Source organism: Phoca vitulina, unplaced genomic scaffold, assembly GCF_004348235.1.
Source record: "Phoca vitulina isolate PV1807 unplaced genomic scaffold, GSC_HSeal_1.0 scaffold42, whole genome shotgun sequence".
Taxonomy (NCBI): domain Eukaryota; kingdom Metazoa; phylum Chordata; class Mammalia; order Carnivora; family Phocidae; genus Phoca; species Phoca vitulina.
The window spans coordinates 6,258,971-6,275,421 of NW_022589745.1; the positions used below are offsets into that span (position 1 = coordinate 6,258,971).

The window sequence follows — 16,451 nt, forward strand, 5'->3', positions numbered from 1 at the left end:
AAAACTAATGATGTAATGTATGGGGATTAACATAACAATAAAAAATTAAAAAAAAAAAAAAGTACTTGTCTGTTTCCAAATAAACCGTTGGCAAAGCTAAACAACGTATTCTTTTCCCAGAGAGCTTATTTTACATGTAAAAAAAATTATTTCCCTCTGAATGTGTATATATCCAAGAAGATCTATATTTCCTACTTGGTCAAAATATTAGGACCAAAGATTACTTTTTTACACTGGAGGAAACATGTAGTCATGTAATAAAAAAAATGTTTTAAATGCTCAATACACAAACTCAGTAGACTATCATTAAGACCACAATTTGCCTATCAGCAGCTGGGTTTCAGCTAGACCTCACAAGGGCAGCACAAGATATGACTTTGGAGGCAGAGATACCCCTACATCCAGGACCTCACGTGACACGGCTCCCCCTTTTTCCAGTTATGTTCACACTTCTGAATTATAAGTCAGTGCTGCGGGCCATGTCTTGTTCATATGTTTCAGTTGTTCTTGCTTCTGGCTTTGAGCATGAAAAATAAACTAGGACTAGAAATAATAGGAAAATTTTATTACCATAAAAATCTCCTTCTTGGGATTAAGAGTACACTTATTGTGACGAGCACTGAGTAATGTAGAGAGGTGCTGCATCACTATATTGCACACCTGAAACTAATATAACATTGTACATTAATTATACTGGAATTTTAAAAATTTCCTTTATACATTTTTAAAAGCATTGAATTATTTTGACACAGAAGCATTTACACTCGAAAAGAAATGCAGCTTAATAATCTCTAGGGATGATTCAATTCAATCCAGTAATGAACAACAGTGTGTTCAACTGCTGAGGAAACTTAGTATACCAAAGTCTGGGGTAAAAAATCTCCCTTTGCAGCTTTCATATAAACGTATTTAATGCTTTCCATTAAAGGCAGTCATTTCTAGGAATACAATACCTACACTGCCACTTGAAATGCAACTTGGATGGATTCTGAAACGATAGAACAGAGGCAATGGCTTTCCTTAAATCCAGATTTGATCATCTCAGGTAAGTCAGAATAAGGCTGTAATATTTGACAATTAAAATTAAAAAAAAAAATTAAAAGCAATGAGGGGTGCCTGGGTGGCTCAGTCAGTTAAGTGTCTGCCTTCGGCTCAGGTCATGATCTCAGGGCCCTGGGATCGAGCCCCCAGGGCAGGCTTCTTACCCAGTCCCTGCTCAGTGGGGAGTCTGCTTGTCCCTCCTCCTCTGCACCCCCTCCCCACCCCGCTCGTGCGTGCATGAGCTCTCTCAAATAAATAAAATCTTTTAAAAAAATAAAAACAAAGGCTGGGTCACTTGTTAACTGTCACTGGGTCAATTACCTCTCTTTGATTCCAGTTTCCTTATTTCAGAGGGCTGAAGCAGATCTCTCAGATCCTGTCCATAGCCCTGTAGATGCTTCCCACACACCCTGCCATGTGGGAGATGCTCTTTTAAAGTAATGAAGGAAAGCACTGGCCTACACAGTCCCTTCCACATCTGAGCTCCCTTGGTCTTTGGTGTAAAAATGACACCGGAAGCATAACTTCACTTGGCTTTAAGGTTGCAATTTTGGTAACTACAGGGGTGAGAAAGGATCAACAGACAGGAAGGGTAAGATATGAAAGACCAAAGACGTATCTGCCTAGGTTCACCTACACTACTGATAAGGCACTGCCTTCATTCATGTGTGTTGTGGAAAATGTTCTGAGGAATGCATCCCTTTTCTTACATACAATCCAATAGGAAAAATATATTTGAAGGTTATAAAGAGTTGAGAAGAAAATTTTTAAAAGAACTAGCATTTGTAGAACACCTACGGCCTGCCATTCTCTAAGCCAGGTGTTTGATCTAGTTTTCTATCTCCCAACATTCCAGGAGATACCATTTCAATTTTTAAAATGAGAAAACTGAGGCTCGGAGATGTTAAGCACCCAGCCTGACATTACCTCAGATGTAGGTGGCCCAGCTGGAACCTATCTGGCCTGATTCAAAAGCCTGTGCCTTGTTCCCTCCACCAGTTCAACCTGGATGCCACAGACATGGTTCAAAGTTCTTAATTAATGATTTACATATTTTTAACTCCTTAAAATATAATAAAATAGAACGCTGTTACATATTAAATTTTAACACACTCAAGAAGACCAACATATAAGCCTATTGTACCAGGTCACCTTGGCTTTTTGTTTTAATTTTTTGCGGACTTCGAAATAAAGTTTCTCCTCCATCTTCATGTGTATATTTAAATTCTTTCATTTTTTTAATCCAATTTTTCTGTTCATAAAATTAGGCAAGCAAGTGCACTACTCCACCCTATGTGCCTGAGCGCAGAGTGTAATAAACAGAAAATCACAATGTTAATTCACAACATGACCCAGGACCTTGTCAGAGAAGCAGCACCCAACAAACACTTCAACCAATTATAAGAAATGTGAGCAACTGTAAGATAATGCTGGTGATTGACCTATGAAGCCAAATTAATTGAAAACATCCTGCCACTACAAAGCAGGTTAAAAAAATTGGTAACATTTGTATCTACTTAGGATTTAGAATTTTTTTTTTTAAAGATTTTATTTATTTATTTGACAGAGAGACAGAGAATGAGCACAAGCAGGGGGAGTGGCAGGCAGAGGCAGAGGGAGAAGTAGGCTCCCCACAGAGAAGGGGGAGCCCGATGTGGGACTCGATCCCAGGACTCCAGGACCATGACCTGAGCCGAAGGCAGTTGCTTAACCAACTGAGCCACCCAGGCACCCCGGATTTAGAATTTTTTTTTTCTTCTAATTTTATTTATTTGAGAGAGAGAGAGCGCAGGCACAAGCAGGGGGAGGGGCAGAGGGAGAGGGAAAAGCAGGCTCCCAGCTCCATCCCAGGACCCTGAGATCATGACCTGAGCCAAAGGCAGACGCTTAACCACTGAGCCACCCAGGCTCCCCAGGATTTACAATATTCTTAATATTACCAAAACTAAGTAGAGAAACAAAGAGATGTTTAAACCAATGTAAGATTGCAAGGATCGTCCACATGTTTCAATTTTAATATGCTCCAGCACAGCTCATTTTTCTTACTAACTAAATTTATTAGGAAAGTTGTAATTTGAATCAATTAATTTATATTCATTCTGCTTTATTTACTGGGATTGTGCATAAGATTTGATTTGCAAAAAGGTTTCCACTAAGGGGAAAAAGCCTAAAAAACAATGTACTAAAGCACGATGCCTACCCAGTTGTTACCACGCAAGTGATCAGATAATAACAATTCAGACAGTAAAATAAGAGTTTCAAGGTAAAGTTATGAGAGAAGACTGCAGTAAAGAGGCTAAGAGAGGTAAAATAATTCACAACTGACTCAATATGAAAATAGTATCTATCATAAAGTAAAGACTATTGTTTTATATCGAGTTTGTACTATGATGTATTAAAAAATATTCTGATGAAAGTAAATGAGATCCAACTTTCAAGGCTGTTGGAGGTACTAATAATATTGTGAGGTGCTACCAAGCAGTAAGAGATATTCATGTTATTGTTTCATTTTAGAAATTTAAAAAATTGTTCCATTAACCATATAGAAGAAGCAAATGTTTTGCAATAAAACTCTGAAAAGCAGGTATAGAGAATGGAGGCTCTGAAATCAAAGTCTGCCTATGAATATGCCTCAGATTAAAGGAAAACCTTTATTAGACAAGCTGTTTTGAAGACTGTCTATTAAGTATAGAACCCAAGATCTAACAATGATTAGAATTTATATTTTTTCATCCAAATACAAATTTTTAAGTAGATCAATTTTAAACACTCCTCTTTTTCATGTCCACCCTTTCCCCAAAAGCTAATTTAAAAGTATTTTAGCAGGAAAAGGTACTATTTAAACTTAATAAAAGACTATGCCATTATGATCAGATAACCATTCATTTGCCTATGATCATGACTCTCAGTGCTTATGAATGTCCTGTGAAGCCATTAAAAAAAAGGAAATTAAACTTTAAAATTTAAAATATTCATATTTAAACTCAGTGTTCTCCTTGTTTTTCCGCTATGGAAAGGGAAAAGCAAAATGCATTAGATCTTATTTCGTGGCTGAACACGCTAATCATAACGTCTCTAGTGAAATACTGCCATCTTGTGGACTTCTCCGGTATTGCTAACAGAAGCCGCTTGTAGCTTGGCTTTACAGCAGCATCTCCCCTTACCTTAGTGTTTCAATTACGTAGCATTCTTGTTTTTAATTCTCGTATTTCGAGGAGTCTTAAAAATATTTTGATTTGAAATTCTGAAATCATGAACTTCTGTTGAAGAAAATAATTTCAGGTAAAAAACCTGATCTCTGAAAGTCTCTCTATATAGAATCTACATATAGAGAGAACATACATGTATGTGTGTGTACACATATATATACTGTAAATATATATAAATATTTATAGTTTGGTGGAAAATTTGAATTCTTCAATAATCAGAATGGTTTTTTTTTAATATAAACGTGCATAATATTCTTACTGTATTATAAAATAAACTGTAAACCTTCATTGGTAATATTTTTTGTTTCACATATTAAAACATATAGAGAAATTAATTTTTCTACTTCCGTGTTTTCAAATAACCTTAACTACAATTTTTCATGTTGGAATTAGAAACACACAACTTTGGAATATTTAAAATTCTTTATTCTACATTATCATAAAATTACTGGACATGGCATCATGAGTTTAAATGAGAAAATACTTTAGGGGCGCCTGGGTGGCTCAGTCGTTAAGCGTCTGCCTTCGGCTCAGGTCATGATCCCAGGGTGCTGGGATCAAGCCCCACATCGGGCTCCCTGCTCAGTGGGAAGCCTGCTTCTCCCTCTCCCACTCCCCCTGCTTGTGTTCCCTCTCTTGCTGTGTCTCTCTCTGTCAAATAAATAAATAAAATCTTTAAAAAATAAAAAAAATAAAAATAAATGAGAAAATACTTTAAAAATCAATTTTATCCTATTTAAAGCAAAAGAAAAGTTATTGAAAAGCTACCTAAAAAAATTACAGCCACTTAGTGCATATAAAAATGATATAAAGTTAAACAGACGGACCAGCTGTTGAAGTGCCAAATATCACAACTGATTTTAAGCATTCCCTACAAAACCTACTGCAGTTACCAGACACAATTAGAACTGAATAAAAGCACTTCCTTGGGGTTTTACATAAGTTGGTAAGAAGTTTGCATTTTTTTAATAGAAAAGATATTCAATCCTCTGGAAAAAATTCTATCTGACCATTGATACATAATAACATTCCCATTGACTATAATATATAATTCTAAATATTTATTTGAAAAATGAATAGAATATATCTGGAAATAATAAAATTAGTATAGTTATGTATTTCTAATGTCTCAGACCTACTGCCCCACTGTGTAGTGACAGACCATCTCTCCTGGCTTCCAGAAATAGGCCTGGGGAAGGTCCAACAGTTAGAGCTGTGTGATCTTAGGTAACTGCCACTCTGCCTCCCAGACTTAATATTAAATAAAATAATCTATGTAAAGTGCTTAATCCAATGTGTAACATATATTGAAGGCTCAACTAATACTAACTAGTATTTTATTAGCATGTACCCAGGACATAACAGACTCTATAAATATTTGCTTAATGAATGAACCCAATGAAAATGTTTAGCATGACAAAAATGGAGTCCAGCTAATTTATAAGGCCTTTTTATTTTTTATTTTTTTTAAAGATTTTATTTATTTATTTGACAGAGAGAGACACAGCGAGAGACGGAACACAAGTAGGGGGAGTGGGAGAGGGAGAAGCAGGCTTCCCGCAGAGCGGGGAGCCCGATGCGGGGCTCGATCCCAGGACCCTGGGATCATGATCTGAGCCAAAGGCAGATGCTTAGCGCCTGAGCCACCCAGGCGCCCCTATAAGGCCTTTTTAAACAATACTGTCAACAGCCTGTAAGTAGGACCTGAAGTGGGAGGGACCTGTCTAAAAGTGTGCCAATATCAAAAATTGACAAGGCAAGAAACAACAAATGTTGGAGAGGTTGTGGAGAAAGAGGAACCCTCTTACACTGTTGGTGGGAATGCAAGTTCATACAGCCACTTTGGAAAACAGTGTGGAGGTGCCTCAAAAAATTAAAAATAGAGCTACCCTATGACCCAGCAATTGCACTATTGTATTTACCCCGAAGACACAGATGTAGTGAAAAGAAGGGCCATATGCACCCCAATGTTCATAGCAGCAATGTCCGCAATAGCCAAACTATGGAAAGAAACAAGATGCCCTTCAACAGACGAATGGATAAAGAAGATGTGGTCCATATATACGATGGAATATTACTCAGCCATCAGAAAGGATGAATACCCAACTTTTACATCAACATGGATGGGACTGGAGGAGATTATGCTAAGTGAAAGAAGTCAGCAGAGAAAGTCAATTATCATATGGTTTCACTTATTTGTGGAACATAAGGAATAACATGGAGGACATTAGGAGAAGGAAGGGAAAAATGAAGGGGGGAAATCGGAGGGAGAGACGAACCATGAGAGACTATGGACTCTGAGAAACAAACTGAGGGTTTTAGAGGGGAGGGGGGTGGGGGGTGGGTTAGCCTGGTGATGGGTATTAAGGAGGGCACGTACTGCATGGAGCACTGAGTGTTATACGCAAACAATGAATCGTGGATCACTACATCAAAAACTAATGATGTAATGTATGGTGACTAACATAACAAAACAAAAAATAAAAGTGTGCCAATACGAAGCAATTCCAAACCACGGCATTCATAAAAGGATTACAAATGCAAGAAACCTTAGAAATGTGGCTGAACTCAGAGTTCAGGGAAATGTCTATGAAAACTTTGCTTCGATTTTAGTATCACCCAACAAAAGGTGAAAACTAGTAGGTGTTAACTGAAATGGTAATCACCATTCAATTGTGTGTACTGAGAACTTACTAAGTGCCTGACCCAGGGATATACTGGTATAATAACAAGGAAACATTTTACCCACATTTAGAACCAAAGAACAAGTATCTGTATGAATAGTATTCTCAAGATAAAATGTGGCTTCTCATTCACCACCCTCCCCCAATCCATGCTTTCCTCAATCCGAATGTCATCATATTTCTTTACTGTTTCAGAAATAATCACTACTGCCTACTCTATACCAAAAATATCTAGAAGCGAGGAATTCAGCAAGGTTTAAGGAAGTTACAGTCCATGGAGTTAACAGTCTAGTTCAGGAAACAAATATTAAAGAAAGAGCAATGAGAATATTTAAAGAAGGGTAACTATGATAAGCACTATGAAGGAAAATACCAGCATACAATGAACACATCTAGTAAAATCTTGGAGAATGGGGTATGCCTGGTCACAAAACGCTTCTTGAGGTTGTGGTATTTAAGATGTGAATGAGGTGGGGGGGCAGGTTGGGGGCCACAGGGAAGTGCAGGTGGAAAGGTGAAAAGAGGGAGAAAAAGAAAAAAAAAAAAAAAAACAAGAGGGAGAAGGCATGAGAATGGGCTGGAGAGCCAGGCTAGGACTGTTTAGAACTCCAGGTAAACCTGATTCCTCTATATCAAATTTTGACCAATTATCTCTCTTTATCCTTAGAGCCCAAGTTGACATACAATGACCATCATTTCCATCTTATAGTACTCATAAATCAAATTCAGTATTACTCTACAAGCAACCCATTAGTTGCTCTCTACACCTATCAGTTAATGCAATGGAAACCACCTTTCATTCACTCTCAACCAGGGGTTTAAATGTGAGGATTAGGGGACAAGCCATGCAGCTGGCAAGTCTAAGGGAAAGGCGGCTATTTAAAAAATGATTCAAAAAGTAGCCTTCTAAATCCAACATTTTACTAGAAAATAAAGAATAAAATGACCTTAAGAAATAAACTATTACAACAGGAAAATATATACATGGAAATTAGTCATTTAAATTACTGGAGATGTTTAGAATAACTAGTTTTCTTCAGTACACTGCAACAAGACTATAGAGGATATTGTTCATTTCTTAGCTTTTTCACATTCATCTCTATGAGCCATTCTCTATCACTCATTTCATCTTTAATCTGGGATCCCCACCTACTTTCTGCACAACTTTTCATTTACCCTGAATTTCCCACCAAGATTATCCCTTTACCAGCATAGGATTCTCAAAATATGCTCCCTTATGTCAACAGAATTCCCTAACTCCGGCCAAGTTACACTGATGCAACCAAATACTAGGCACCTTAGAGCATATAGGGTATGGATACAATTTTTTCAAGACCTTGCAATAGATCTCCTTTTTACTCAGGATAAAAAGCCAAAACCCTTACAATTATCCTCCACGTCCCATACTCCCCTGACCTCCCTGACCTCATCTCCTACCTCCTCCCCTTTCCTGAGTCCTCTAGCCACATCACATCCCTTGTTGTTGCTATTACTGGTACATTCCAGGTACTCTCTGGTCTTAGGACCTTTGTCCATACTGTTCCCTCTGCCTAGACATCTTTTCCCTAGATATCTGCTTGGCTAAGTCTCTCACTTCCTTTAAGTCTTTGCTCAACTTTTCCCTTCTCAACAAGAACTACCCTGAATACAGTATTTATATTATATGTATTAAGGGAAAGTGTGTTTTGGGAGAAAACATGGAAACAATAATTATATGTAAGACAGTGATTTAAGAAATGTTGAATGGTGACAACACCACACATACTGAGAAGTCACGTCATATCAAAAAGATAGAATTTTCATTAAGATTCTAAACTACATATAAAAAGCACCAAAACAACATGCATGAAACAGTATTTGGCGTAAGTATTTCTATCTAAATTAGGAGAAATATCCTTAGTACAAAGGCTGTACTTTGTACTACAAAGGAGATGAGACAACTTCTTCACAAATCTAAACTAACTAGTCCAGCTTTTCATGCTATTGAAATTCATGACTTAAATCCACATGCAACAGAAATAAACCTGTTCATAATCTGGGTCACATGATGGGGGGGAGGGGCAACAAATAATTGCCCAGAACATGAAGGAAAGAGGAAGGAGGTCAGTCAGAGCTAAGGGAGGCATGAGATAACCAGAAATGAGCAAATTAAACTTAGGACAATTTTGGCTGAATATCAAGTAAGAACATCATAAGATATGAGGTTTTATTATGAAAAATGTCAAGTACAGAAATACCACTACTTAGAAAATTTAAAGATACTGAATTGAGCATAAATGTTGTAAGTCAGATGTCTATAGTGCCTATTCAGCAAACAGCTATTTCAGTGAAGTGGAACATGGTTACCATTCTAAGGCTCTCTCAAAACTTATTCAATTGTTTATAAGTATGGCATTATCCTTATCACAAAACTATTCTGACCATATCATCCTGAGTAAATGACTGCTTGAGCAGTGTCAAAACAGAAATTTAAAACATTATCTTCATGAAAACTACTTAAATTGATCTTTTAAAAACCTCTATCATTGTTTAAAATGCTTACTGAAAAATACCAGAAATAAAGTTTTATACTAAAATATTTCAATGGTTGTCTAAAATGTCGTAATAAAAAGTAGACACAAAATCTTTATCTATAGTTTTTATTTTACTCCCTTTCTTCTTACTAAATGTATGTTAACAAAAAAAAACCCTCAAATGATCTAGACAAAAGCTTTTAGCTCAACACATAATTGCAAGAAAATTACAATAATTGTACCAATTAAAATAATCTTGAATGAACAGTATGTCATCTTAATGTTCCGATGGTTTATAGAGGGATCTACTTAATTAGCTGAAATTGCTTTCCAGTGTTAGTATCAAATGTCATTTGTTAAAAGTTGAACAATTTAGAAAATAATTTAACAAAGCAATTTTACCAAACACCAAGAACCAACATTTTCTTTTTCAGCTGAATAAAGCAAGCAGATGTGTCATCAAGTTGCTATAAAAATAAATGAGGCTTTTTATGGATTAAAAAATAAATTTTACTACTAGCGTTAAAAATACTATTTTCTGATTGTTTTTATCAAATCAGATTTCTTTAATAAAATAAATGAATATCAATTATATACTCTGCTTTTGTCTGCTGTAAATAAAACTTTTTATTATTCAAATGACAAGCAATGGAATCAAAGAACTCAACTACGGTTAACTAGAAATAGTCATCTAAATTATTCTAACATATTCCAATATATGTTCTTTCAATATGCTGATCAAATTGTCTTCCCATAGTTTTTCATTGCAAATCATCTTACATTCAATTATTAAGTCAATCCCTTAATGAATTCTTAAAGATTCCTACTACATTGTCTTTTTCTCTCTTCCTTAGACTAGCTATAAAATATTCTTTGTAAGTATTTGTAGGCATATAAATCACACTTCTTTCTCAAAAAAAAAAAAAAAAAAATCTAGGGGCACCTGGGTGGCTCAGTCAGTTAAGTGTCTGCCTTTGGCTCAGGTCATGATCCCAGAGTCCTGGGATGGAAGCCCACACAGGGCTCCCTGCTCGACAGGGAGTCTGATTCTCCCTCTGCCCTTTACCCTGTTCATGCTCTCTCTCTCGTTCTCTTTCTTTCTCTCTCTCTCTCTCTCAAATAAATAAATAAAATCTTTTAAAAAAATCTAAAAATCCCCCTGAATCCAACCCATTAATGGATGGCAGGCCCAGCAAGTGCTAAAGTCTAAAATAATGGATTAATTTAATGGCAAAACAAAGTTCTGATTATCTCATATCTCCAATATAGAGCATTCTATATGTACTTGAACAAAGTATCAAAATATTCCCCCTACAAAACTTCACTCCAAGTTATTTTTATTAATATGATGAAAAATACCCCATCAAAAACATTTCTTTGGCAACTGTTCTATTTCATAAACAAGATGAAAAAATTACTGTCTTTAAGCTATAGGTGATAAATTCTTTTGTAAGATACATTTTAATTCATAAAAATGTAAATTTTTGAAATTTCCTTGAACATTAGAAAGTCATACAGTTTGACAGTCAAGCAATTTTCTACCAGCAAAGAACAGTAGTTTCAGCCTGAGAAGTGTTTTACCATTCAGAAAGCAATGTTTCAGCCTGAGGCTGATGAAACTTGTTAAATGGCTAACTGTTTGAGCTATCACATTTTTACTTTCCTCCGATCGTTTCAAGTGTGTATGTTTTACCTTCAGTCTGAATGTAAGTTCCTCAACACTCAAGTATTTAGGGACAAAAGATATGTTGTATGAAAGTTACCCTCTAATGGTTTAGAAAAAGGGTGTGTGTGTGTGTGTGTGTGTGTGTGTGTGTGTGTCTGTGTGTGTGTGTGTGTGTGTGTGTGTGTGTGTGTGTGGAGAAAACCAGCCAGCACAGGAGACCGTATGAAACTAATGACAGAGCAATTGAGACAGAACCTTAACTTCAGATAAACTGCATAAAGGGCACATGGGGTTCTCTGTACTGTTCTTACTCTTGCAAATTTTCTAAGTTTGAAAGTATTTTCAAACGGAAAACAATTTTATTTAAAAAACATGTAAGTTCCTCAAGGGCATAACATACTTGTTATATTTGTCCCTCTATGCACCCCAACTCCTGGGCCAGCCCTGCAACACTGGAAAGCATAAAGGACAACCATACAAGCCTTGGCTCATAGTAAAAACTCATGTTGAGTGAAGAAAATTGACTAGAATGGATAAACAAAAATCAAGGGAAGCTATGAGTCTCTATCCCCTACTCATCTTGGTTTCTTGAAGAAAAGAAGAGGCAAGATTTTAGGAAAACATGTTCAAATGATAGTATCTAAAATGAGATCAAATTACTCCTCATCCTTTTGTATCTTTGTCTTCCTGCCACTATCCCAGCAAAGATTAAATAGGAAACTCCAAAACTAGTACTTTCTAATTTAAAGTACTACCCAACAATAAGTTAAAAGCTCTGTTTCACACAAACATGCTCAGCATCTTCTATATAATTTAACAACGTGCGGGAATAAGAAATTCTCTGCAAAGAAATGGGATACTGTGGACTTTTTAAAATCTATGTGGTTTCACCTGGATAATTTACTAACCCAAGAGTTGCAGATTCTAATCATACTTGACCTCCTTGATGGACTGTCCATCTTATTTTCTTCCTGTAGGGTCTGACATGGCTAACTTGACTTCCGGCAATTTGTAGATTTCAGTTCTTAACACACTAATGAGCATTGCCCCTTCTGCATCCATTTGCTTCATACTTTTTAGAGATACTGGTACTGACATTAGAATCAATCAATCAACCAACCAAGTGTGGTTTGTGATTCACCCTGCCACCATGAAACAAAACACTGGGTTTTTGTGGGGTTTTTTTAAGCTTTCAGTAGAGCTATGTTTATATACATAATGATTCTCAACTACATGTAGCATGCGTGTAAAGGTTACTGAAATCATATGTGTTTACTAAGAAGTACAGTTCTTGGATGCATTTAGCTTAAACTATGTCCTTAAGTAAAAATGTTAGCAAAGCAACAAATAATTATTATTCAATATTTGCATCTCCTTTCTCCCAAGGGAAAAATACTAGTTCCCCAAAATATCTATTTATTTATTCATTTACTCTATCCTACAATATGCTTAAAAGGATTTCAAAGATATAATCGCAATACTATCACCAACAACAAGCTCAAGATTTCTTTGCAGTTAATTCTGTCCTCAGGATATATTCTACTAAGAATAAAGAGTCAGAGTACTAAGTTCAAAGGTGATTGAATTAATTATTTTCTCTGTGTGGTTATGTTATCAATTTTATATACAGTTAGGATCATTTCTTTCTGTTTTTATATGATACTAGGATTTGCTTTTTTCCATCCTCTTTATTTTGGAATATGACTGAGAGTCCAACCACATGAAAATGGACAGAGATGCCTCATCTCCCATCTCTGCATCCACAACAGGCAAGCATTCTCACCAGGTTCTGGTTTACCCTTCCTAGAAGTTTGTTTTCTATTTTGACAAAAAAAAAAAAAAAAAAAGAATACCTACCTATTTATACATAAATGTTCTATTCCTCCTTCTTTCTTATACAAACACTATCATGCTGTACACTCGTTCATACTTTGCTATTTTCACTTAATATATCCTGGAAATTCCTCCATATCAATCACAGAGTTTTTTTCTCATTCTTTTCTACAGTTACAAAGTATTAGCGTAGATATGCTAAAATCTATTCAACCAATGTTCCTATACATGTACGTTTAAGGTGCACGGTTTTGTATTTGTGCAGGTGTATATTCAGAGTAACTTTCCACAAGCGGAATTGCTGGACTGAAAGTAAATACACATGTCCTCGTGCACCACTGCATCCCCAGCACCCAGCAGCAGAACCACAAATAACAAACACTGATTTCTGTTGGATTGAACTGAAATATGAATTTTTTTGAGGACTTTAAAAACCTTGTATTCATTTTCACAACTTTCCTGCTTCTGTCTCCTGGGGACCCAGACTTTGACCACTTCCCACCTTCTTCACAGAACATATAGAGGGCCTAGTGCCTGGGGCTTCAAGCACACAGCCCTTGAAATGCAAAAAGTTGATGAGTGTTTCTGTAATCTTGAGACACAGTGTACTTCTAAGCAATATACTCAACTAAAGGAAGGTAAAGAGCCTGACCTGAGTCCTCTTCTGTACCAAAACCACAGATTGACATGGGCTATATTTACTCTGTTAAAAGCCCGGGGCAGGGGGGGCAGGGGGGGCAGGGAGGAAAACTGAAAAACGTAATCACTAACAGGTTATCTTAAGTAGAGAAAGCTGATGTTTTTACAAAGGCAAAGAAAAATTGTAGAAAAAAATAATATAGCAATGTCTGCTTAATAGGTTAGTTGTCATTGGAGTAAATCAGACAATTTATATTAAACATCTTATATCTTAGAGTATTACTATCTTATAATATTCTAGAAAGAAATGGAGAACACAGAATTGTAAAAACTCCAGACACTTCATTTTCATCATAAACGTTCAGTGTCTTAAGTATTCCAGACAAGGCTACAGCTGAAGAAAATTTAGATGACGCTACCATGTTGTGAGAAGCGGCACCTCTGCCCATGGACTCTGGAGCAGGTACACAGCTCTAGCACTTAGTGGCTGTGAGACATCAGGACATGACTCACCTTCTCTGGGCTTCAATTTTCTCATGTGTAAAATAAGAATAATAACACTTACTTATTACTACTTAATAATAACAATAGATGGTGAGAGTAAAAGGTGTTAAAACAAAGTGTTTAGAACAGTGACGGGCACCTAAGTAGTTTATGGACTCTGAGAGACCTGAATGGAAAGAGCTCTACTACTTAAGAGCTAAGTGACTTGGGGAAGTGACCTAAACTTTCTGAACCACAATCTTCCTTGTTAATAACATGGAACTGTTCTAACCACCGAGCTTTCTAAAGCTGCAAGAGAACTAAGGCACTGGCAGACTCTGGTGCTTGAGGAAGAAAGGTTGGAGATACACATGCCAAAAGGAGAAAACGCTAATGATGAGCAACCCCTCCTCCTTAAATGAGGACCCCTGTGAAACAAGCAGCTCTCTTGTTGCCATGATTTCAAATTTCTTGAAACCAAATGTATTACTCTAAGAACAATACCAGTTCAGACAGACTCTAAGAATCCTGTTTGTAGTTCCTAAATGAAGGCTTAGTTTTTTCTCAGACATATTTTTATTTACACACAAATAATAATTTCTCAAGGATGAGGTGAAGTGCCAAAGGACTACCTGTCCATGCTAATTAGCACTTTGTGTAAAAACTATACCATGTGAAAAATAAAACTATTATATTGGTATGAATTATAATTAAGAAGTTAAAACATTTAAAAAGTTAAATTTTAACTGTTCAATAATAACTATGCTCATCTAGCAAACATTCACAACTATGCAACACGTGTTATGATGTAAAACTTATTCATGAAATAAAACTATTTTTCTACACAACCAAGAGAAAAATCAATCGTGTATCTTATAAGAAAAAAGATAATTTCTAAAATATCAAAGAGCAGATGAAACTCAGTGCCACTTCTCTACAGCAGGCAGTAATTATGCATCACTGCCATCTACTGGAACACCTACTTGACACAGCACACAGTTTAAATAACTTTAGTATAAATTAAACAACTTTAGTATAAATTAAACAGCAAAATCAAGAAGAGTGCATATCTGTAGACTATTACTACACCATTCTCTATAATTCTAAAGCCTAGGATTAAATAAAATACATACATGAAAAATGGGGAGGGGTGCCTGGGTGGTCCAGTTGGTTAAGCGACTGACTCTTGATTTCAGCTCAGGTCATGATCTCAGGGTCGTGATATCTATCCCCGCACTGGGCTCTGCGCTCAGCACGGAATCTGCTGGACATTCCTCTCCCTCTCCCTCCCCCACTCTCTTTTTTTTTCTCTCTCTAAATAAAATCTTTAAAAAATATGGGGCTTGAAAAATAAGGAAAACTGTATGCTGACAGTACTTTAAGAAAAAATTTTTGTGTTCTTAGAAGTTTTAATATATGAACTATACACTAAATGCTTTGTTAGAGTTAGTATTTCATTTATATGTTAAAATAATTATTTCAGTTATACCGAGTTTTACAAAATTGTATAATTTCTTGGTACTATCTTTTTTCTAAGAGATGTTTATTTAGAGCAGCAATTGAACACTTTGAAGGTATTAAGTATTCTGGCAAACAAAAAGGATTATAATTTCATTTGTGAATTTGGTAAGAAATTGTCAACTCTTAAAACTTTACATACTTGATATTTCACTGAACCTTAACTGTGTATCTTTCAAGAAAAAATTTAATTAATTTCTTATCAGAAGAAAAAAATTTAAAAGTACTTCAAATGACTGACCTTAAAGGAACAATAAATTCCTTTATTGCTTAATGCAAAGAATGTTTTCCAGCTTATATTCAGTTTCAAAAGTCCTCCAGATACAAAACTGAAAATATCTGTACTGATGATTTAAAAAATTTAACCTCCTTGGGGCACCTGGGTGGCTCAGATGGTTAAGCGTCTGCCTTCGGCTCAGGTCATGATCCCAGAGTCCTGGGATCAAGCCCCACATCGGGCTGCTGGCTCAGCGGGGAGCCTCTTTCTCCCTCTCCCTCTGCCTCTTCCCCTCCTCATGCTCTCTCTCTCCCCCCCTGTATCTCTGTGTCTCAAATGAATAAATAAATAAATAAATAAATAAATAAATAAATAATTTAACCTCCTTAATATTCTAAGTAAAGACACTTAGAATAAAAAGATGGAAAAAATAATAACATTTCAAGATTTGCATTTTGTATGTATAAATACACAAAACTAATAGGACTATTAATTAAACTTTTTTTACCATGTAAGTTACCCTGAAAAGGGAAGACTATATCCAACTAAAGAGGTAAATTTTACATGAGATATTTACCTGTGCTAATACAACTCCAAAATTATAATGGAATTAATGAGAATGGTTAGTTGAATCTAGAAGTATACATT

The 16,451-nt window shown here is 35.9% G+C and overlaps 1 protein-coding gene across 12 annotated transcripts in view; it reads right to left on the minus strand.

Moving 5' to 3' along the window:
- KIDINS220 (kinase D interacting substrate 220) overlaps nt 1–16,451 on the minus strand; it is a 103,706-nt gene that overhangs the window by 33,791 nt on the left and 53,464 nt on the right. The window lies entirely within an intron of this gene.